The sequence below is a fragment of the Peromyscus californicus genome, unplaced genomic scaffold (assembly GCF_007827085.1).
Source record: "Peromyscus californicus insignis strain IS unplaced genomic scaffold, ASM782708v3 Scaffold_5__1_contigs__length_169319896, whole genome shotgun sequence".
NCBI classification, from domain to species: domain Eukaryota; kingdom Metazoa; phylum Chordata; class Mammalia; order Rodentia; family Cricetidae; genus Peromyscus; species Peromyscus californicus.
The window spans coordinates 149,196,751-149,220,979 of NW_026294573.1; the positions used below are offsets into that span (position 1 = coordinate 149,196,751).

General features: G+C 38.1%; 1 long non-coding RNA gene across 4 annotated transcripts; it reads right to left on the reverse strand.

Annotated features, from left to right (window-relative positions):
• Window positions 1-265: 265 nt before the first annotated feature.
• On the reverse strand, window positions 266-22,344 carry LOC128097775 (uncharacterized). 4 transcript variants are annotated; one of them, XR_008213986.1, is made up of 9 exons: window positions 22,048-22,344; window positions 21,002-21,225; window positions 20,025-20,135; window positions 19,830-19,929; window positions 18,622-18,762; window positions 16,472-16,541; window positions 14,652-14,764; window positions 13,545-13,608; window positions 266-1,495 (listed from the first exon to the last, which is right to left on the reverse strand). It is a non-coding gene; the product is annotated as an uncharacterized LOC128097775 (long non-coding RNA). The 4 variants fall into 4 exon arrangements; XR_008213987.1 differs by having other exon boundaries at window positions 21,013-22,295; XR_008213985.1 differs by having other exon boundaries at window positions 21,002-22,295.
• Between the last annotated feature and the right edge of the window lie 1,885 nt (window positions 22,345-24,229).

A 24,229-nucleotide genomic window follows, 5' to 3' on the forward strand; every position in this document is an offset into this window, starting at 1 on the left:
AAGTAATACCACCCTTAACAGTAAAATGTAAGGAAGCACCTGTGGGGCCTCTGAGATGGCTCACAGGATGGAGACGCTTGCAACTAAGCCTAATGACTTGAGTTGAATCCCCAAGACGTACATGGTCAGGGAAGGGAAGACAGAGAGAACTGACCCTTGAAAATTACCCTCTAATCTCCAAGAACACATGTGTGAAGTACAGGCAACACACACACACACACACACACACACACACACACACACACACACACACACACATACACACACACTTTAAAATGTGAAAAACAGAGGGGGATCTAAAGATAAACACTGTGGAATCATAAAAATCTGTATTCACACATTAATGAAACTCCACAGGAATATAAACTTAACAAAACCCTCTTCAAAAATAGGTAACTTTATATATGTTGCTATCATCATGATAAAGTAAATTAGTAACACATCAATAAAGTAAAATCTAAAACTTGAAATAATTCCTAAAATATCAACATTGAAAGACTATACATTTTACAGGAAATATGCCCAATATTGCATTGAACAGTCACTAAGGAAATTACTGAGGGCCTTAGTGAGGGTTTATAGATTTTAAATAAACACCCATTTGACTAAATTTTACTGAGTAAGAAACAAACCAACAAATGATTGGTATAAATTCTTTTATAAAATGCATGTGAAGAAAAGCTAATGCTTTTTCATGTTTTTCCACACTGTATCTTCTTATGTTCATAACCAAGCACTGAAATAGACATTTCTGAAAGTGTACTTCCCATTTGAGAGATGAAAATCTTGAGGCACTATAATGCTGTAAAAACTGGCCAAGCCACATGCACAATTAATCTTAAGGCTAGAGCCTGATGGAATTTCTATGTTCTTAGACAACACTAATTGATTATAGAGATTGCCTTCGGGGCTGGAAAAAAAAAGTCTAACGTGCAAATCACAAATGCTTTGCTTGGCTTTCCAGCTTTTTTGAAGTTATTGGATCAAAATAGGATTTAATTCAGTGTCTGTTTTCTGAGCTGCTGTGATAAGCAGGGTATATTCTGAAACATGATTGAGCATTGGCAATGTTGAGATCCTGTTTTTCCTTCAAGATATGGAATGGGTTAACATGCAGTTTTAGAAGCACCTTCAGCATAGTTGTTGTTTAGTGAATTCTGCTTAACCATAAGTTGTGTTGAATTAAAATCCTCTCAATATTACACTTAAAAATATATCATGATACACACGTTCTCATGGTTCCATTCACTTAAGAAACTGGTAGACTGGTTAGTCCACTGAGATTCTTCCTCAGTTGGTCCAGTAACCTGAATACTCAACAAGCCTCTGGAGGGACTAGATGACTGTGAGGGGACCCCACCTTTGGAGTGATGATTTTTATCTTCCCTTCTTCTTACTGGCTCATCCTGGGACGCTGTAACTCTGCTAAGACATAGGAGTTGAGTCTCACCTCCTGTTTCTAGCAGCCACACCAAGGCTAAGGAATCACCAAAGGCTGTGAAAAAAAAAAAAAGGAGTTCACATTAGGAAAGATTTCCTTTAAGATAGGATTCTGTAGTAAATAATAAATTCAAATTCACACTAAAATCGAAGTGGAGAGGAGGAAGATGTCTCAGTAGATGAGAGCGATGCTGTGCAGACATGAGAGTCGGAGTTGAATCCCCAGCACCCATATAATAAACAGGGCCCCGTGCCACATTTCTGAAGCCCTTGTCTGACAGGGCAGAGCCAGGTGGATCCCAGGAGCTCCCTCCTCACCCAGTCTAACTGACATGGTGAGCTTCCTCTTCAGTGAGGAGCCCTGCATCAAAGGAACAAGGTGGACAATGACAGAGTAAGGGGTCTACTGTCTTCCCCTGGCCATAAACAGACATCCCCTCCCCACTCACACATATATTCTAGAAAATTAAATTTAAAATAGATGTTGTGAGCTGTCAAGAAGGAATTAGGACATAGAGCTGTCCAGAGTCCAACAGCCAGCCTCGTTTTGTTTTGTTTTAATAAATCGAACAATATAGCTCTAAGTGAGAGATCAGGATAACCCAGAAAGAAGTCTGCCCACCCCTCAGCTAGTTGGGCCAATTTAATTTGGACACTCCCATTCTTTTCCAATGTTAGAGTAAAAGAAAGTAAGCACCAGAAAATGAATGGTGAAATGTTTTCCTATTGTTAATTGTTGGACTATAACTAACCTAAAGAAGAGATTTTGCTAAATAGGACATCAACCCTCAAATGACAATTGCTTCTAGCTCTTTCTGGAACACATTATGGAAGACTGTGGGTTACTTTGAAGCATAAAGCACATATAAATTGTGTGATATTTGATATGCACACTCAAATGGCAAGGATGATTGGAGGTGTAGATTATTGGAAGAATGTCCACCTTAACCTACACTAAGGTCTATCAGTCCTCAGCACTGAAAAACAGGTGGAGGTGAGGCAACTTTTTCCTTTTTTCCAGTATTTTTGAAGTATAATTAACAAGTTTAAAATTCTGTTTAAGATAGATAATATTTTGATAGATCTATATTAGTGAAATAATTACCACCATCAACCTATAGACATATCTAATACTTCACTGTGGTAGTTTGAATGTAATTTGCCTTCATAATCTTATAACCTCATAGGAAGTGGCACTATTAGGAGGTGTGGCTTTGTTGGAGTGGGTATGGCCTTGTTGGAGGAAGTGTGTCACTGTGTGGGGAGGGTTTGTGAATCCCTATGCTCAGGATATCATCCAATCTGTCAGTTGACTTCCTGATTCCTGCCTATCAAGATCTAAGGATTCTCAGCTCCAGTGCCATGTCTTCCTGCATGCCGCCATATTCTCTGCCATGATGATAAATGGACTGAACCTCTGAACTGTAAATGTGTCACCCCAATTAAATGTTTTACTTTATAAGAGTTGCCAAGGCCATTGTGCCTCTTCACAGCAATAAAAATCCTAACTAAGACATTAACACATTTTCCCCCTCATTTATTGGAAATTCCTCAGCAAATTTAAGGCATTGCTAACTATCATCACTATGCTTATCATCAGGATTTGGGGTCACCAAATCATTTTGTTCTTTGATCAATAGCATCCCATCTTCACCACCAGCCTCTGGTAACCACTGTAAATTCTGTCTGTGGTTTCAGCTTTTGTAGATTCTGTATACTTATAAGATTATGCATATTTGTCTTTCTCTGCTTGGCTCATTTTTCCTAGCACAATGTCTTCCAGATTTGCTTGTACTATTAAAAATGAAAGGATCTCTTTTTAAGGCTAAATGATATTCCTCTATTCCTGTGTGTTTAAACAAAACCACACATGCTCTTTGTCCATTTGCCCATTGGTAGGTGCTTAGGTGGATGCTGTATCTTCATTGTTATAAATAATGCTGCAGGGAACATGAGGACTTGAATCTTTTAACTATTTTAATATGAAAAATGAAGATACCCTATTGTTTGAAGTGCTATGAGTTATTGATTTATGCATACTTTCTTTATTTTTAAATTCACTCATCCCTTCATTCTTTCAAGAAATATATATTTTGTTACCTACATGATATGGTCTTTAGAAAAAAAAGTTAAAAGTTATGTCTGCCTAGGCAGCTGGATTATAAAAAGAGAAAGAATTTACAATAAGTGAATCTAAACAACTGATTGTGTATTGAAGACCTAGCCAATATGTAGGAGAAAAGCACATCCTGGTTTACTTCAAATAACTCAGGGAATAGGGAATGTTTAACAGAGCAAGATTTAGAGAACTCAGTGTAATGAACCAGGTGGACAAGAGGGAGAAGGTGTGCAGAAAGCATAAATAGCTTTGCAAGTCAAGGAAACCTGAGAGAATGTGAAGTGTTTGGAGGCTTGGAGAGCTATGAGCCTGAAGAAGTCAGTAAGCATGGTTGGTGGAAGTTCTTGTACATTGTGCAAATACATTTCAGTGACTTCTTTTCTTATGGGAATGTAGAAATAATGAATAAATTTTAAGCAAAAAATGGCATTGTATTGAGAGACTTAAAAGATCATTCTTTCGAGTCTGTAAAGATGGGAAAGAACAAGTGTCGGACAAAGACCAACCATGGAAGCCTCAGTACAGCCTTAAATATTTTCATGGAACCATGAAAAATTCCTCAGAGATTTGAAGAAGAGAGTAAACTCATTCTATTTGCATTTTAGAAGAATTATGGAGACTACAATATAAAAACTTGATCAAGAGCAACAAGACTGAGCATGAGTAAAGAGGCTCAAAATGTTGTAAACTGTCAAGAAGGACCGAGGGCGGGGAGTGGGAACAGGCAGTTATTTGCAAAGTAACATCCACAGGAGTCAGCCACAGTATGATTCTGGTATAATCAAGGGATGGAAGTATTGGGTATCTGGATTTTAAAATCTAAGACATCAAGGTGGGGAGATGGCATAGCTATTAAGAACACAAACTGCTCTTGAAGAGGACCTGTGTTTGATTTCCAGCACCCATATGGTGGTTCACAACCATCCAGTACTTTAGTCCCTGGGGATCTGACACCCGTTCATTGTCTTAACAGGCATCAGAAACAGATGTGATAGAAAAACATATAGACAGACAAAAGACTCATATATATATATATATATATATATATATATATATATATATATATATATATGATATATATATATATATATATATATTACAGTAATTTTTTTTAAAATCTAAGACATTCTACGTTCCAAACTTAAGCTCCAAGTCAGAGAGGAATCTTTATGGGTAATTTTATGTAGAGGTCAATGAGTGTAAAAACATGTGAATGACATTTACTAGACAGAAGCAGAGAAAGTTAATGACTTAAGCTTCTATGGTCTTTACTCACACATGTTGTTCCAAGGTCTAACCTAGTATATTTGAGTTTATAGTTTTGTTTGTTTATTTGATTTTAGTAAAAGAGAGGTCTCAAAGTATAAACTTGGGTTCCAAAAATCTGACTTTCTAGGACAAATGACCATGTATATCTGAATCTCTTAAGGCAAACCAGGGTATAGAGCAATATAGAGGGTGACAGAAAAAGAAAAAAAAACAGTTAAAAGTATTACATTGATGATTTTTGAAATAAATGAGCTAGTATGTGCGACTTCGCTGTTTTATATAAAGGTATTTGATTTAGTGACTATTTGATACTCAGGAGTGCTATTGAAGTACATATCCCATTTTCACAAATTTTTCTGGAATGTTTTAAGAGGATCATGAAGGAGAGGAGTAATTGGCTTAAAACTTTAATGATCCTTTGACTTTATCAGTTCCAGTTGTTATGATAGCATGGCAGCTACACCTGATGGCTTGGTCAATCCAAACCAACTATAGTTCCCTAGAAACATAGGCTGTCTCTTCTTGCACTGGTCACTTAACAGATAACCACTCAGCTTTCCTGCCAAGCTGTCCTGACTGTCTCCTAACTTGTACCTGCCACTTTATGCTCCTGTGCTTACTATTGCATGTTTATTACCACACCTTCTATGTTTGGATCTTTATGAAAGGCATGGTTCTCAGCATGGGGCTGTTAGGAAGTGGAACCTTTTACATGGAGCCTCATGGGAGGGCATCAGGTCAATGGGAGTGTGCATTGACCGTGAGGTGAGCCACGAAGTATGAAGCAGCAGGCACAGCACCTATTGCATGTGATAGCTTATTTACCTCAAACAAGCACTGGCATGCTGTTGATATTCCCCCTCTTGCTCTTACCCTGGCATACTACACTCTCCACCAGAGTGAGTTGCATTATCACACACCCAAAAGCAATGGGCTAGCTGATCATCACCCAAAGCCACCGTTTCTTTCTCTGTATGTCCAGCTTGGTGTTTTCTTCCAGACTTTGAATGTTCTCCAAAAGCAGTTTTAAGGCTTGGGTCACCAGGTTTTGCCACTACTGGAAGGCAGTTATGTCACTGGGGAATGTCTTTGAAGATGACATAGGGACCTTGGCACTTTCCTATCTTACTTTGTTCCCAGTGGTCACGGGATGAGCAGCTTTGCCTCACTACACACCCCCAGATGTGATTCTCTGATTTGCCACTGATCCAAAGAAACAGACCTACATGTTTAAGAACTAAAGACTCTAAAATCACAAGCCAAAATAAATCTTCCTTCCTTCTTTATAAGTTATTTATTTTGTGTATTTTGTTATAGGCTGGTAAACTTCAATGCCCTTGAAATATATACATATATATATATAGAGAGAGATACAGGTATATATAAATATATATATTAGACATATATATATATATATATATCATTCCTTTATATAGAATAAGAATCAACAAATTATATTCTTGAAGCAAAATGAAATCTGCTGCCTGTATCTATGAATACCATTTTTATGTGAAGATAGTAGCATCAATGCATTCATGTGTTTTTTATGACTACTTTCATGTTATATAGATGGAATTGAATGATTAGCAGAAACTTCTAACTATCAAAATTCTAAAGTTCTGGTACTTGGCAGAAAGAGTTCACTGACTCCTGATCTACAAACTTCATCAGAAGAAATGAGTATGGCTTCACAAATTGCAGTACTTCACAAACTGGTTTAACTACTTAGCCTTCAAAAATATTTGTTGAATAAAAATGTGAGGCATGCAGTTCCACCTCCACTCTTATCTTTCCCTCCACAATAAAGTTAGGTATTGCTGGATAACCTTTTTAAATGCTTTTATATATCACTGTGAAATGTTTTATGCATTTTAAAATAATCAGAGATGTTTTCAGAAAGGAAAGTTGAAGTCACTGAATGGTTTTGTTGAGGATTTTGGACACTCAAAGTTAAATAATTGAATTAGGCTTGATAATCTCCAGAAAGCAAGAAGAATGTAAACAAGACAGAGATGGGGGTCAGTGTGTGTGAATGAGTAGGACATTCTCATTCCTTCTTCCTGTCTCTCTCCCTCCTCTTCTCTCCCTTCACAGTGGAGACAGATGTTCACAACACTGCTTTGTGCCTATCTCTCTAACTTAGAGGAATAAAATAATTATAAATAAAGGTAACGTGTGACAACAATAGAGAAAGGACTCTAAATAACCAACTAGGAAATTACATAATGGGATTTGTCAGTTTACTTCTTCCACTTAGAAGTCCTGAAGGGCCATTTAACCTAATAAAGCCTCTGTTTATCAACAAGTTTTTCTATTTGATGTCCTGATTCTGAAGGAATGCAGACATGGGAACAGGAACTGTGTCAGTATTTTTGCTCTGTTTGCCCTTTTGGAGAACATAAAATAAAAGGAATTAAAATATAAACATCATCTGTGTTTGCTTTATGTAACTCACAATGTAAATGCTCACAAAGTCGACAATGTTGATGTAGTTAGATAATGATTTTAGAATTAAAATTTGTAGGCTTCTTTGATGATCCAAAGGCTGTAATTTTGGAAAGAGGGAAAGATAGATGAGAATGATTCTGTCTAAGCTCCTAAGTCATGAAGGTAAAGGTTTGTAGTTGGAAGTTTTCCTGTGTCCCACCAGTCTACAGCTGCTCAGACCCAAATAAACATACAGAGGCTTATATTAATTACAAACTGTATGGCCATTTGCTCAGGCTTTTTACTAACTAGCTCTTACACTTAAATTAACCCATAATTCTTATCTATGTTTAGTCACATTACTTGGTGCTTTTTTTCAGTTCTGCCTTGTCATCTTGCTTCCTCTGTGTCTGGCTGGTGACTCCTGACTCAGTCCTTCCTCTTCCCAGAATTCTTTTTGTCTGCTTATCCCACCTGTACTTCCTACCTGGCCACTGGCCAAACAGAATTTTATTTATTAACCAATCAGAGCAACACATATTCACAGCATACAGAATGGCATTCCACAGCAAAGGTCAATTTACCAATTTAAGAAATAGCTCAATCTTAGATGAATTTCATTTACTACCTAGACCCAGTACACAGTATAATTTTTCTGCTACAAATGAATACAAAGATAACAATCCATATCATCAGACACATGGCCATATTTGGAGGTCCATATTCTTGAAGCACTCAGGTTTAAATAATAAAGAGAATAGTATCAAATAGGAAATAAGGTTGTTAATATGCCACTCTTCAACTATTCCTTTTACCAGAGATGGTTTAAGAACTATAGTAGATGATTTGCAAAGGTAACCACAAAATCCTTTATACAGGGGCCTCTTTGTTCTGTGGCCTTGCCATCTCAGTCATCAAGGGATAGTGACTTTTCTCCTTTCTATGAATCTAAACTGTTACAATTTTTGTTGAATGGGTGTAGAAGAAATAACATTGTAGATTTACAACACTCCCTCTCTGCAAGGACCTTTCATCTTTTGTCTCTCCTGAGACCATCTATCCTGGGACCATTTCATTTTGTGGCAATTCAAGGGACATAAGACTAAGTGGAAGAAGTTATTCCAACAATCTCACCAATTAATCTGACTCCAAGTTGATAGGATCCTCAATGTGTGAACTAAGTAATTACAGAAAAACTGGTCTAGTTAGTATATGTTCATTTGTTGATATTTCATACCACAAAACTTTGGGTTTACTTGTGTAGTAATAGATAACTGATTCCAAAGTCAATAATATTCTCTCGAATGCATAAAATGATGTACCCACAGCTAATTTCAGAATTATCCACAGGGCAGTGGTAGTGACAACAATGTTCAGTTTCCTTTTCCTGGATTCCAGTCGATTTTAGGTATGAAAATACCATCTTTTTTTCAGTGTTTATCCTGTGAATGAACAGTTTACACTTGAGTTTCACCTCTGGTGTCACAGCTACAATCAAATCTTGATTCCTAGAAATATCCCTGCATTTAGAAATGATTCTGAATAACACCTTTAATGAGTTAAAACCCTTATATCTTAGGTTAACTTCTATTGCTCTAGCTTGATTGAGATTATTTTATGATTGTGCATTGTTTTTACTTCCCCAGAATCAGCTTAGACAACCATCGGTCCCAATGCCTCTGGTAGAGGGCAACTAAGGGAGAAGAAAAGAGGAGTCCAAAGAAGATCCATGGCTCATTCCTTATTCACCCCTGGGACATGAGCATGTATGCTTCTTCCTGAAAAGCTGACTTCTTTTGGAGTTCCCATTGCTTGTCTTTTCCTCCCAGAGTCTAATTTTGCTTCTCAATAACTCACACTCTTACCCCAATAATATTCATTGTATCTAAAACATCCTTCCTAAATTTATTACCTGAGAAGTTCAGTCCTGAGTAGATCTTCCATTGCAGCCGTAACTGAGAAAGCCATTTTTTTAAAAAATGATAGAGAGACAGAGATCATATCTGATTGTTTTCCTTGCTATTTCATTATTTGACAAATGAATACAAAAATGCAGGCATGTTCATTTTGCTTAAATGCCTCACTGTGAAAGAACTTGATCCCTGAGGCCAAGAAATGAGTTTGGTTTTAATATCAAGGTTTATCATTTCACAGACCTTTAATTCACCTGCAATTACATCTCCTGGTTCATTTCCCCACCAGCCACAGGAGTCTTTGAGGGATCCATGACCACCATGAGATCTTAATCTTACCTATGGGAAGAACCATTTCCATCACTACCCGGTAAGATATGTAGCAATTCTCTAACCCTGAGAGCACTCTGACCTTTCACCTCATGTCATTTGGTTTCTCTAGCATCTTTCCCTCTGCTTGATCCCAAGTGTCTCCATATGCCTGTATCTTCCACAGTGCAAATAAAGCCCTAACAATAAGCTTCATTTTACTATGTGAAAGACACTGTTATGAGAACCTTACAAGTATTCACTAACGTCATGTTCCTGGTCTTCTCAGGATCATGTGGTTACTGCTTGATTCTTGCAGCAATGTGTTTAGAAATGACCCTTCATAATATGAAACCACTTGTACTCACCTTCCTCCACCTGAGCAAAGCACCTGAAACTCTAAATACTTATTATAATAGCCTAATGGATATTGTCTCTCTCCTGCACCTCTAACAGGATTGCAGCATTGACTAACATAGTGACTATCCAGATAAGTCTTATAGTGATTATTGTATCTATTTAATCTTACCTTAACCAATATTTTCTACCTTTACTTCCCATGGGAACTTTCAGAATACCTTTTCGAAATAGAAGCACACATGTAAACAAGATATGCAATTATGACAGCAGCTCCTACTTTCTTCTTAGGAAGACCTTATCTTGAAAAAAACCCTCCATTCTGTAAAGTAAAGAGAGAATTTGTGTTCGGGATCTATATGGATTTACTTTTTAAATTTCTCACACTTCTCTAGGCGTTGCTGATGTGTAATGAGAAGCCAGTTTTTCTTATGGAGGTCCTGAGTCTCAGTCTCTGTGTATAATTTATCTGAAGCTTATGTTAAGGATGTAAGCGAGAGGCCCCTTAAAGTCTGCCTCTTACTGCCAGGCTTGGCTTGTCCTGTGCTCCCACTCTCTAATTGGAGTGATCTGCTTGTTATCTGCTGTCTGGGTTCTGGGTGATCTGTTTGCTCCCATGATGCAAAAATGATAGTCTTTAAATTTCCTTTTGGCAGGAAGCATGACTTCCTGATACGGCTCTAAAGAGGAAAATATCTGTCTTTGTCTTTCTCTGTCTCTCTGTCTCTGTCTGTCTCTCTGTCTCTGTCTCTCTGTCTCTCTGTCTCTCTGTCTCTGTCTGTCTCTCTGTCTCTCTCTCTCTCTCAGTAGAAACACAGATTTCAGGATAACTCCTTTTCAGTGTTCATACACAGCAGATAGGGAGGTAGAATAGGAATGGATATAGTACCTACTGTCGATGTTGCTAATGATTGTTGTGTCTGTGTAAATATAGACTACCTGAGAAAACTTCCCAAATGTGCTGCTCTCCACCGTCCAATAGCTAGGTCTTACAGACAGCCATTCCTATCTCTAGGAGTACAAATAAGCAACTTGACTGTTATAAAGTTGTTTGCTGGAAATAGTTAACAATAATTTTAATTTTACTCTGATTTTTGATAGCCATCAATTAAATATTTTTCTTCACTTAGCACTAATAATAGTTCTACCTATTTTTGGAGGTCTGAATTACTGGACATTTCATAAAGCAATATGAAATCAAAAAGACAGTTTATTATTCTATAATTATCTACTTGAGATACTTGCTCAAGACTACATAATAATCTGACATGGCCCAAAAGAAGTTTCTGCTACAATGGAAACATTCTGTAACCAGCTTGTAGAATTCAGAAGCCAAAAGTCACATGTTCCTATTGAACATCTGAAATGTCACTAATGTAGTTTAGAAGAACTGAATTGTAAATTTCATTTTATTTTAATTACATTTAAATTAAATACACGTGGCTAGTGGTCACAATCTGGACAGAGCAGTTCCATGCAGTTTGCAGTAGAGTTATCCAATAGAAGTAGCAAATCAAAATGGGCATTGTCTTTGTCTACAAAACTAATAAGTGAAAACTTCATAAATCATAATCGATAGTTTCAATAGTTTGCCATCTATGTTTGCTCTTTTTTTTTTGGATGTTTTGAGACAAGGTTTCCGTGTGTAGCTCTGGCTTTCCTGGAACTTATTCTATAGACCAGGCTAGCCTTGAAATCAGAGTGCTGGGAATAAAGGTGTGACCCACCACCATTTGGCTTATTTTTGTTCTTAAAATAGTATTTATGTGTGATTTAGCCATTTGCTAGACAGTAACTGCAAGTCATCAAACAACTATTGAATGCCTGATAGGCACCAAGAGAATATCGAGAACAAGACAGAAAAGGCTGTGAATAGTAACTGATAGCATCTGAAGCAAATTGATCACAGAACAAGAAACAAAACAAACAATTCTGTAAATGTTAATTAATGAACCGAATGAAAACATAAAGTACTCACAAGCCAAGACACTGAAATGAGTTTGCTGTCTTTCATGGACCACAAAATTAACACTGAAAATATAGCTAGTAGGGAAGGGTAAAAGGTGCATTTGCTTAGCAATGACCTCTGAGCTGTTCTTAAGAGCACTGGTGATCCTGGATCTTAGTAGATTCAGAAGTTTGAATATTCAACAAAAGGAATATCTTCCCAAAGACTCCAAAAGCTTAACTTTAGCTTGGTTTGGCTCTGGTTTAACTTTTTGCCATTTGTTTTCTTGTAAGTTTAGCATACTGCAAAACAAAATTGAAATGTCAATAAAAAAATATTGCCAAATACATAGGAACATTAAAAAGGCCACAGGGGAGAATTTGACAAGTAGTGATAAAGTTAAATTTAAAGTGACATAAGTGCATACAGTTGGCTGAGGTAAGTATAATTTCCTTGTCAATATAATAGCCCTTAAAAAGATGACAAAATCAGGAGGTTAGAAGCCATTACATGAAGGTTGAGTTACAATGTTCTTTCCAAACATTAGCAGAGTAAATTGAATTGGATGAAGCAAAGGAGTGCAGATGGGGTGGGGGTAGGAATGAAGGAAATGCAAAGTGTAACACAGAAGGAATAAAGAGGTTGGGAATATTAGATCGAAATAGCCAGACTCCGTTGGGAAATGGATTAGATAATGTAATATGGCCATAATCAGATTTGAGTTTTAAATTCAAAGTGAAAACATGAAACAGCATTGGTATGAGAATGTGTTCTTTTTGAATGTCTGCACCTTGATCTTAAATGATATGAGAAATGTGGGGGGTGTCAAAAACCCCCTGTAGATTCTAATTCTATCTACCCCACAGTTAGCAGCCAATCTTTTTCAAACATCTGACATGAAATGGATTCCCAAACACCTGTCTCGTTTATTTCACTGTGAAATATTATTTTCTACTTTCATGTTCTCTATCTTGAAACATTTGTCTTGTGCTTTAATCTAAACATTATTGGACTTTATATTTTTAAATATTCTAGTATACCCATTAATGTGCCTATAAAAATACTCAGAACAATAAATTAACACTGTTAGCTCTTGGCTTTTCTAGTGTCCTAACACTTTTCTTTTCCCCCATCTAGATTCTGTTCTCCAGTTCTCTCTTTTGTCTGCTACTTACTGATATGTAAGACGGTGTATTGTGAGTTTTGTTCTTGTTTTATCATTTTGCCTTACTCCTAGGACTGCATATGTAAAATAACAAAATGATGGGAGCAATGCCAAAATCTAGCTACTTACTCAAAAAATGCCTAAGGCTTTATTGGAACTTAGTTTACCTCTAGCCATTATCACAGTGGACCACTGTTCATCACACATTTATCTAAAATCCTACCCATAGCACTATGGGCAGATTGCTTGGTCAGTAATCTGGCTAAAGTAAAGCAGGTGTATTACCCACCAAGCTGACCAATGAGAAGACAAAACCTTCATTTTCATCTAAGAAAAAAAGGTATGTCCACCCAAGGTGAGCATGAAGTGACTTGTGGAGTAAGCAGAGTGACCCAGCAACTGAAGATGAGCTCCTCTGAACTTGAAGCCATATGCTTTCAGGCCTCTGCGTGGTCTTGTTGACCATGACCAAGACCATCTCTATGAATCTTGGGTGGCTGATGCTCCATGCCATTCTATTGCCTATGTAAAAATAGTTGCTTATACAGTACTGAAAAATATCATTTTATTATGCTTTTACAATATGTTATGTATTACCTATGGGTATAATTCACATTTTGAGTATCTTTGCCTTTTGTGTTCAGCTTATGTACCCGGGAATCTGTAAAACACAATTATATCAACTTTTTTAATGTATCTATCATTGTCAACTATCATTACCAACTACTTGAAAATATCAAAATTTTGATTGCTTTATTTTGGCCGTTTCTTAAAGTTCACTCAAATCTAATTTTCTGTCCATGTCAGTCATTAGAAAGTTCAGCATTACTGCTCAATAAGAAATTTCTTCCTCTAAAATGCCCATAAATCATGAGTTTATTCATTGGATGTAACAGGATAAAGATCAGTCATTATTTTAAACTATAAATATTTTGAAACAGAGACATAAAATTATTCATTTGAATACTTTCATATGTCACATAAGGAAGATATATTCTTACTCTCTATTTAAAAAGGAATTGATAATTAAAATATAATTTTTCAGGTCTACCAAGGGCTTATATTCCTGTATGTACCAAAGACCAAGAGGATATATCATGAGAATAGCATATATTTCACACATTATTATAAAAATCTATTTTTCTCAGGTATCAGCAGAGAACAGCAAATATAAACTTCACACAAATGTAAATTTAAAAATCTAGCAATCCTTTCACCAAAGGAAATATCTGCAGGATATTTTAAGTCATAAAGTGTGTGGATACACTCATTAACCCATTGGAATTAGCCATCTGGCACATGATACCCTTACTGGTCTGAAAGAAAAATAGGTCCTTCTCACAGAACATTTCTCCATTCAATATGCAGAACAGTCATTAACAGAATACTCACTGTTGGGTTAAAACACAAGGAAATAAGATCTGGGGCATAGCAGCAAGTCATCCTTAAAAACTTATTAGAGTCCCAGTGACATTGATAAAAGACCACACAACAACCTTTTGCCTAACCAGAGACTCAACAACAAAGAAAACAGCTGTATATGAAAAAGAGGTCCCATTCACAAGTGCCTGCAGCAGTTTACATTCCAGGTCCATCTGTCTATCTGTAGACCATTAATAACATTCTATAGGTTAACAACAGCTCATCCTACCCTCAGATGTAGCATTGGCAAATGATGCTCCATGGAATAAAGCTGGCATGTACCTGTGCTGACATCTAGTTCAAGTTCATCTGGAGCTGTAGTCCATGCAAGCTAGGGCCACAGCATGCAACCAATTCTTTCTCTGCTTAAGTAGATGGGATCCATAGTCAGACACCTAGAACAGAAATCTCATGAAAGGTAAAATTATTTACTCTAATAATTTCATACTTGGAAACACTGAAGTGTAACTTCCAACAGTATAAAATGTATAATTACATACAAACCACTAACTAAGAATCATGAAAATCAAACATTTGCTCTCTTACCAAACCATTTCTCCTTTTTTTAAATTTTTTTTGGGGGATGGTGGTTGAGACATGGTTTCTCTGTGTAGTTTTGGTGTCTGTCCTGGATCTCGCTCTGCAGACCAGGCTGTACCTGAACTCACAGGGATTCGCCTGGCTCTGCCTGCCAAGTGCTGGGATTTAAGGCGTGTGCCACTATTGCCTGCCTTTACCAAACCATTTCTTATTCTACATATTTGAAACAAACAAACAAAAATAATGTAAAAGAAAACTCCAAGAGGAAGCAGAGGGATTAGAGAAGTACTAGGCCTTTGGTGAGTACTGGCTGAGACACAGCTGCTTTACAGAAAGGAGGGCTGTTCTTAGTGCCTTAGGTTCCGTACACCACTGGCCAAGCATCCAGCTGAGAAAATGCTCTGCCTTTTATTCATTCACTCATCCATTTACTTTTCTGCCTTTGCTGTCCTCTCCCTGCAGATGCTGATGTTTCTCATCCTTAAAAGATCTATATCTTGTTCTCCCTTGGCTCTGGACTTTGCCATACTTTTATTTCAGCCTACACTGTAGAGAAGTTGGCTTTGATATGGATAAATTTATTATTAAAACATACTGTCTTCTTGTACCATGTTTGGGTTCATTGAAACCCTTCACATAACAAGGCATAGACAAATAAGTGCCTCTTGTTTTGATTATTATCTCTACAATTGTGCGCTCAGTACCATGCTTTTCTTGCTTCCCCAGAGTGACTGGGGTGTAGTATGTGCATTCTGCCCCTTTTGCTATATTTGTGTGTGTGTGTGTGTGTGTGTGTGTGTGTGTGTGTGTGTGTGTGTGTGTGTTAAATGTATGTGAGAGAAACAAGTTGCCACTTCTGATTAATTAATGTGGACCCAGGGTGGACATTTGATGAACATTCATTGGAAGTAGAAAACACAGAGTCAAAGCTTTAAGCTAGAAATTGAGAGGACCCAAAGATGAGTAAAAGACAATAGAAACGATTTAATTCAATAAAGAAGATCTATTCATGACAACAGTAGACCTCTTGCAGCCAAGACGAAATACTTCTGGCAGGCACAAAATATATTTATCTTTATGTGCTCTATGGTAGGAAGCAATAAGAAGAGCCAGTGCTGATAAGTGGTGGTTGAGGGAATGAATTAATAAATAAGGGTAGGTTCTCAGTCTTCTAAATTCCTGCCCCTGATGTATTCTGAGACATGCCTTGTATAGCTACTCAGAACAGAAGATACACCTGGTAAAATTGCCTGCCTCTGAGATCATGAAGTTCATGCCTATAAGATGTTTGGACAAGGAAGTAGCCAGCAACTCCAGGGCACCAAGCAGCCAAATGTTCCCAACTCTGCTTTCAAGTTTTGAAGTTTTGTTTTCAATACTCCTGTTTTCCTCAACATGTTACTAAGATACTGGTGTTATTGTAACTTATTTCCATCCAGTTCAGCACTAATATGCTTTTGCCATCAGGGTAGGATATCAAAGGGTATACCACTAAAGGATAGCATAGAGTATGCCACTAATAAGAAATAAGGGCCTTCTCAATGTCCCTCAGCACTGCTCACCTCATCCTTCCAGCTTTCCTGCTACCATGCTTCTGCCTCACTGAATGCTTTTCAGTAAAGCCAACTTGCACTGCAAAAAAAAAAGTATTGATTAATGCTTTTATTCATAGGTGTGGTGGTCTTGTTCCATTCAACAGCACTCAGAGAATGAAGGGCTTAGTCTAAGAATCACATCGAAATCAGGGAGAAAAGAATTCAATGTCAGATAGCTTTCTCATATGACTAGACTAAAATGCTCTACTAAAACATCTCACAGGAAATGTAGTTGGTTTTCTTTGTTTTGTTTTGTTTTTTTGTTTTTTATATAGTCCCAAATGCTGGTAATCAACGCCTCCTTGAAGGTGTCAACTGGAAAAACCACCAAGGAAACCAAGCCCGCTTTCGTCCCCATTGTTTCCCTAGGTCCTCACAAAGAGCCCAGGCTGCAATGAGTGCTCAGTGATCATTCACTGAGTGACAAGATCTCAGGGAAGCCACAAGCCTCATCTTTAAAACAACCAAACAATAGCAAAAACCAAAGACGGTGCAAGTATGTCTAAAGAACTGGAAAACAATCAGGAAGTCCCATAACTACCAACCGATTATGTTCTCATGCCACCCGCAGCTAAAACGGAGTGATCTGAGGTTTCTGTTCCTAATTATTCTTTTATCTGGCCTTCTCCAGACATCATACACTAAAACATCCCACTTTCTTTCTCAATTCCCTGTTTTCAAGTTCCCTTACTTTGCCTCCCAGGTAAACGTTTCCTGCCTGGCTCCATGTAAAGCTCTGATGCTCAGACCCTTCACTATTGCATTTGTTGATTGGTTGAATGTACCCATGAGGGCAAGCTATGGAAGAGAAGTGTCCCTTAACATCGCATCCCTTATAGTAGATGGAACAATTTCCCTCAGAAACAGAACATAGGTATGGTAGCATCTACACTTTCCTCTTCTGCAGGCCATTTATTTATAGAATGCCTTACCCAGGACGCTGTGCTGAGAGAAAAATGCAATGAAGTAGATAGTCCATGTAAGAGACTTTGGGCCTTATTGGAATGAGTGGTGTTGACAAGCATATTGTGATGTTCATAACTTGGAAAGTCACTTTGGATTTTTATTTTCCTTCATTTTTAGTTGTTGTATAATGATTGTACATATTTATAAGGACCATTTCTCTCCTGCTAGATGTTCTCAATTATCCCTCCTTAGATCTTTTCCTATATTTAGCAATAGGTTGCTGGTAGAGTGGAAGATCATCTTCCCACCTTACCATTATAATGCTTGACAACAGAGAAACTCAGATTTACTCAGAAGACAGACACTTACTTGGAACAAAAACAAAAAAATATATTAAATGATGAAGATCATGCGTTATAGAGCCCAGGGTACATCCTTAATACTCACTATTCTGCCAAAAAATACAACAACCCTATTCGCCAGTAAAGAAAAACAATGAATGAGGGTGTTATTGTCCTGTGATATGCACAGAATTTGAATCTAGGGTTTAAAAATATCACTGCACTCAAAAACTAGCCCATGCCCCAGCAGCAGCCTGATTCCAGGCCCTCAGATCACAGACATGGATCAGCATTGCCAGGGTCCTTTCCAAAACTTGGTATCTACTTTAATCACAAGTCTGAAAAGGGTTTTGGTACAGTTTTCTGTCTCTTTATCCTTTTCAGCAATTAAGATAATCTGGATATAAGGGCTGGCAGGGATAAATTCACCTGAGTCCATCATGTGACTGAGCTCATCAAGTAGATGTACAGAAAGAGCTAAGCCAAAGGTTTTATAGAAATCTCCTGTAGCTCCGCCAGGGCCAAGAACTTTCTCCTGGGGCAGGTTTTTAATTACTTCATCTATTTCTGAAAGTAGAGGGGAATCAAGTAATTCCCTCGTCTTCTGCAAATCACCTAGACAACTTGCAAGGAATGAGAACTGACTGTTTATCTGTTCATGACATTGAACTCCAATTTCTGTAACAGTCTTCGTCCTACTTCTGAAAACACTAAGGAGCCCTGGGCCTGCATTTGCCTTTCTCTCCTTTGTGCATCTCACGCTATTACAGTTGTGGGTTGATTGTCAGAGCTGAGTAACCAGAATGGCAGTCGCTAGGTCTCCGCCTCCCGTTGGTGCGGTGCTGTGCTGTCTCGCCAAGTAACACATACCCTTACTTAGTGGGTTGGAGTGAGCTTGGAGCTGCTGGGTTGCAGAAGTTTGCTCATCATTTCTGACAGAGGTGATCTTCTAGGTCCAGAGTCCAGCCTTCACTCCTGGACAGGCTTTTTCATTCAAACTTTGTCAAGTATCTAGTTATTGAGCAAGAGAAAGAAAATAAAAGAAATGTCAGTTTACAGACAACAATGTTCCCAAAATGATAGTAAAAAATAAATAAATAGAAGTAGCCTCTACACGCCCCTGGATGGCTATGGAGAAACCTCATAGTGAATTTTACAATCAAATCATTTTAAATTTGTTTTGTAGCCTTCAATCAGTTTATGACAATTCTGGAAACAAACCGAGGTAATCTATTTTACAATCTACTTATAATTCATCCAAAGACCTGGAAAGTCTCAAATCAATGTATATTAAGATTGTATGCATTGGGATAAATTCAGAGGGGTTTCTTGGGTGACTGTTGTAAATTAAGGAACTTTGGTGAAGTCTTTTAAATGGACATTTTCTAGATCATAACAGCATCTGAATGTAATCAATACAGAGTAACAGACGGCAGTGGCAACACTGTTTTTCAATATCCACCAGTCGTCACAATATTTGACATATTTGCTTCTCCAATATTAGCTCTATTTTTTCTAGTTGTTTAGGTAGGAACTTGATCAACCTGGCAGTGTTGTTGAAACTCTCCTCATCCTGGATTATTTCTGATTAACTCAAACTGAGTTTCTAATCTGTTATAATTCCTGTTGGTACAAGACACAACCATGATTTTTTTTTCCCTAGTAAGCAAGGATTGATAATAACATTTCTGGGCTCTGGGACCCTTTTAGATATAGGAAAGTGCTAATTATTTGTCCTCCTGCATGGAGACAGGAAATTGAAAGCCTAGAGTGTTTTCCTTCCTAAACTCAGAATTTTGCCCCCTGCAGAGACCTGGAAAATGAAGAGATTGTAGAATTTTTGTGACAATGCCAGCTTATAGTTCTGGCTACCAAGAAAAGTAGACTTTTACAGATACATCTTATTTCAAATATTTTTTCTTGTTGTTTGTGTTGGCTATTGTTGGTTGTCAAATGACTACATCTGGGATGAACTACAATTCAGAAGAGGGGGGCACACCAGTGAGAGATTTCTTTTGCTTTGTTTGAAGTGGATGAATCAATTTCTTGTCTGTACCTTTGAGGTAGGAAGAACATACCTTTAATCTGGATCTTAAAGCAGAAAGACACAAGTCTTTAATTCAGATCTTGAAGCAGGAAGACACACCTTTGATCTGACCCACAGCTTCTGCTGGAAGCCTATGTAAAGATATGGAAGAAGGAAGTCTTTGCTCTTTGCCTACTTGACCTTGCCTTGCTAGCAAGTCCATTCCTTCCTTGGCATTAAATCCTACCTTCTGGACTGCAGTGTCTACTGAAGAGCATCTAAGATATCCATCCTTGTGGACTAAGTAACTTCTGGATTCTTGGTCTTTCTGTTCACAGCCATCATATTGGACTATAACCTGTAAGTGATTTTAATAAATCCTTTCATATATATATATAAAGAGGTTCATTTTATAAGTCTGCTACTTTAGAGAATCCTGACTAATACATTGTCTGATCATATGCCCTTCATATGGATTCAAAAGATGTGGTGTAGAACCTACCACGGGAACATGTCACTGAAGCACAATTCCCAACAGTCCCTACGCTCTGAGCTTCACACAGACACAAGTGTGTAACCCTTGAAAGCCACGACCTTACTACCTTGCAGGAAAGAAGAAAGTTTAGGGGATCTACAACTCAGACCCTCCTTGCTTGCTGTAGAACAGTCTTGGAGCTAGCGCATCCAGACTCTGCATACTCCTTATAAGCTGAATCATGGAGCAGCTGCAGTTGATAAGAGAACCACCTCATCCAAGCCACGAATCTGTTTGAGATATATTTTTGTGCCTCTCACTTTCGAAGGAGTGCACTACTTACTGACATCAGTCATGCCACAGGATTTTGAGCCTGCGCCTCTTGGTCACTGCTTTCCCACTGTCCGTGGGTCCTTCTGGTGATCTTGACACTCTTGATCTTAAATTCAGGCAGTTTCCATTTCCTGACACTTGAAGGCTGCATACACAGCCTGTCCTAATATCTGCTTCATTCAAAAACATCAAAACAAAACAAAATCCAAACTCCAATAGCTCAAATCTCTACTTTGATAATAAAACAAATGTTTTGAAATTACTTAAAGGGAAAGGAAGTAGTTGTACAGAAGTTCTTCATATAGAACTCCCTAGATTTTTCTCAAAGATACCATCTCTTCCCCTCAGCACTTCATACTCCAACATCAGGTTAAAACCTCCCTTTATCTTGAACTAACACACCAGTCCCTCATTACCTTTAAATTACCTTTCTCTTCAGCCCATCACTTTCTGCTTCTCTCAGGTCATTTCTTCCCAATTCTGCAGTTGTCTCCACCCAACACCTTCCGCATCGGACCACTATGGGCTAATTGCTTCTCTGGCCCTCATTTTCTTTTTGATGGTTGAAGAAGAAAGCCATGTAGACTCTGGGAAATATCTTTCTTCTCTCATTCTTAACAGTCATTCTCTTCAAAAAATTCTACGGATGGTTATGACCCAACATCAACAGCATTTTATAGGAGGAAACAAAGAGAATTGATTTAACATTTAGGTCATTCTTGGACAAGTTATTTATCTTACAGTCTATATGCTTCAGTACTCCTAGGATCATTGTGAGAATTAAAGATGATAATGTGCTGGGTGTGGGGGCATACCCTTGTAATGCCAGCACTTGGCAGATAATGGCTCTTAAATGTCTAATATGTAACTATGCAAAAAAGTATATTTTTGCATGCTGTAAAGTCAAGTTTACAAAAGAGAAGACTGGGTTTTTCAGAGACTAAATCATGTCACAGAATTTTTAAAAATGGGCATCAGGAAGAACCCTTAGCCTATGAGCTGTTTGCTTGGGGCAGAAGGTCTTCAAAGGTGAAATTTTTCCAGGGAAATTTAATTTTGCCAATGATTGACTCACAGCAACTTCACTAAAATGTTTTAATCTTGGTTTAGATCAGCCACCATATGTTTGAGCACCATATTATTCTGTCCTTGCTTCTGCCCTATTACAAAAGCCCATGTGCTCATATACAATAGGAAAACTAAATTAGATGCTATTTTTCTTGTCACTGCTCTTCTTTCTCTGATAGCCTGAAAGTTATGATTGTCTGGATAATTTTTAAATAATTAAAATGAGCTTTCATTTCCATTGAAAAGAGATCAATCATTTCGTCTGAACTGATGCGGAATTGTAGGCCTCCTGGAGTTTCCTTTATACCTAGAACGAGGTCAAAATATAAAATCTCCTTGTTTGGCTTAACTGCCTTCACATGTATTTTGTCTCGCTGTGTGAGCCTCATATCACCTGTATTTGACTGGATGGAGCCTCACATTGCCCAGTGTGCTCTTGTCAGAATCCGGCCGGCAGTCATTTTAGAAGGAATCTTTGTTGCTAAATGCATTGGCTGGTTTCTTTTTAAACAACAAAGCAAGACAACTTTGACCAAGAGCAAGTATTTCAGAAGCAACTTAAAATTCATTGACCTCTTCTAAAGAATGGACGACTCCCATGAATACTCCAAGGTTTTTTTTTTGTTTTGTTTTTTTTTTTTTTTTTGGTTTTTCGAGACAGGGTTTCTCTGTGTAGCTTTGCGCCTCTCCTGGAACTCACTTGGTAGCCCAGGCTGGTCTCGAACTCACAGAGATCCGCCTGGCTCTGCCTCCCGCGTGCTGGGATTAAAGGCGTGTGCCACCACCGCCCAGCATACTCCAAGGTTTTAACCTAGAAAATGAAGGTCATCCTTAGGTGAACTTGAAAGTAGGTTTACAAAGCTTTGGTGCCTTCAGCCCCTTTCCATGGGAAGAATTACAGAGTCCCCAGCCTTCCTACTTTTCCACTTGAGAGCCAACCTCTTGAATTTTGAGCTGAAAGTGTTAGAGCAAGTGTTGTCTCTTGTTAGCGAATATTTTGTCGTAGTGCAGGAACAATCACCACAAGGTCACAGTCCTCTGAGGGATATTGGACTTCTCAACACCAACAAGTCTGTGTTCAATTCCAGCAGTAACTCAAGCCAAGAGCATGAAGATTTTGAAAGCATTTCTCTGTAGAACAAACATTCATAAGCGTTGTCAAGTTTGTTTCTCTGTGTAAGCATCTATAGATGGTGTGATTTCTTCATTCTCTCGTTCCTTTTTTTTCCAAGTGCAGATACTGAGGTCCTAGAGAGAAAACGTATTGAATGAGTAGTTACCTCAACAGGCTTTCTCCGTCTCCTAGCCATAGTTTCTCATTATCTCCTGACCAGACTCCCTTCCCACGTCCAGGCAGCAATGGGGAAAAGGCGTCAGAACTCAAAACTAGACAGTGAAGAAACTGACTCCCAGAAATGAAAGATGAAATCAAAGGAACTTCATCACCCTCAAACCTGAGGGTGGCAGAGCTCAAAATCTACGTGGTTCTGCGCAGGTCGGGAAACAAACCAGGCAGGGCAACGTGCTTTGAAGTTGTCTTTTGCCCAACAGGCACAATATTGGCTCAGCAGGTTCTGGACTGCCACGGAAGCCAAAGAAACTGACACTGAAACAGTGCTTAACTCTCCTGAAAAACTTTACAGACGGAGATGCTAGAATGAGACCAGGATACAGGTTTGCCTATGAGAGAGAGGCCTATGAGGAAAAGAACTACTCCTTCTCTTCTTCTATAGTCCCCAGTCACTGCACTTGATGGTAAAACAAATACCTTCCTTAGAATTTTAAAATTATACTTTGTAAAATGGTAGTTTAAAATCAAGGCAGAAGGTTTGTGTTAGTTAAGGTTTCTGTAGTTGTGACGTAACACCATGACCAGAAAAACCGAGTTGGAGAAGAAAGGGTTTATTTGGCTTACACTTCCACATCACTGCTCTTCATCATTAAAGGAAGTCAGGACAGGAACTCAAACAGACAGGAACATGGGGGCAAGAGCTGATGCAGAGGCCATGGAGGGGTGCTGCTTACTGACTTGCTCAGCCTGGCTTGCTCAGCCTACTTTCTGATAGAACCCAGGACCACCAGCTCAAGATGGCACCACCCACAATGGGACAGCCCCTCCCATCAATCACTAGTTAAGAAAATACCATAAGTCAGATCTTCTGGAGGCATTTTCTCAGTTGAAGCTACCTCCTTTCAGATAACTTTACCTTGTGTCAAGCTGACATAAAACTATTCAGCACAAGTATATTAAAGTATGAAGAACCACACAAAAACATACAAACTACCCAGCAGCCATTATTGTAAAAGATAAACACAATAAACACATATTGATTGATAACTTTCCAGGAGATTTTAATTTCTATAATAATATCACATGACTGAAATTGTTTTCTATAGAATTTCTTTTACTTTAGCACCTTTTTTTTTTTTTACCTATAGATACTGTGTTAAATTGGTTGGATGTATAGCTCAGTTTTCTCATGCCTTCCTGTACTCATTGTCTTTGGTTGAACCTTCATACACAGACTCTGCCCTTGGTCAGTAGAACCATAACACACTGAAAGCAAGCAGAGGAA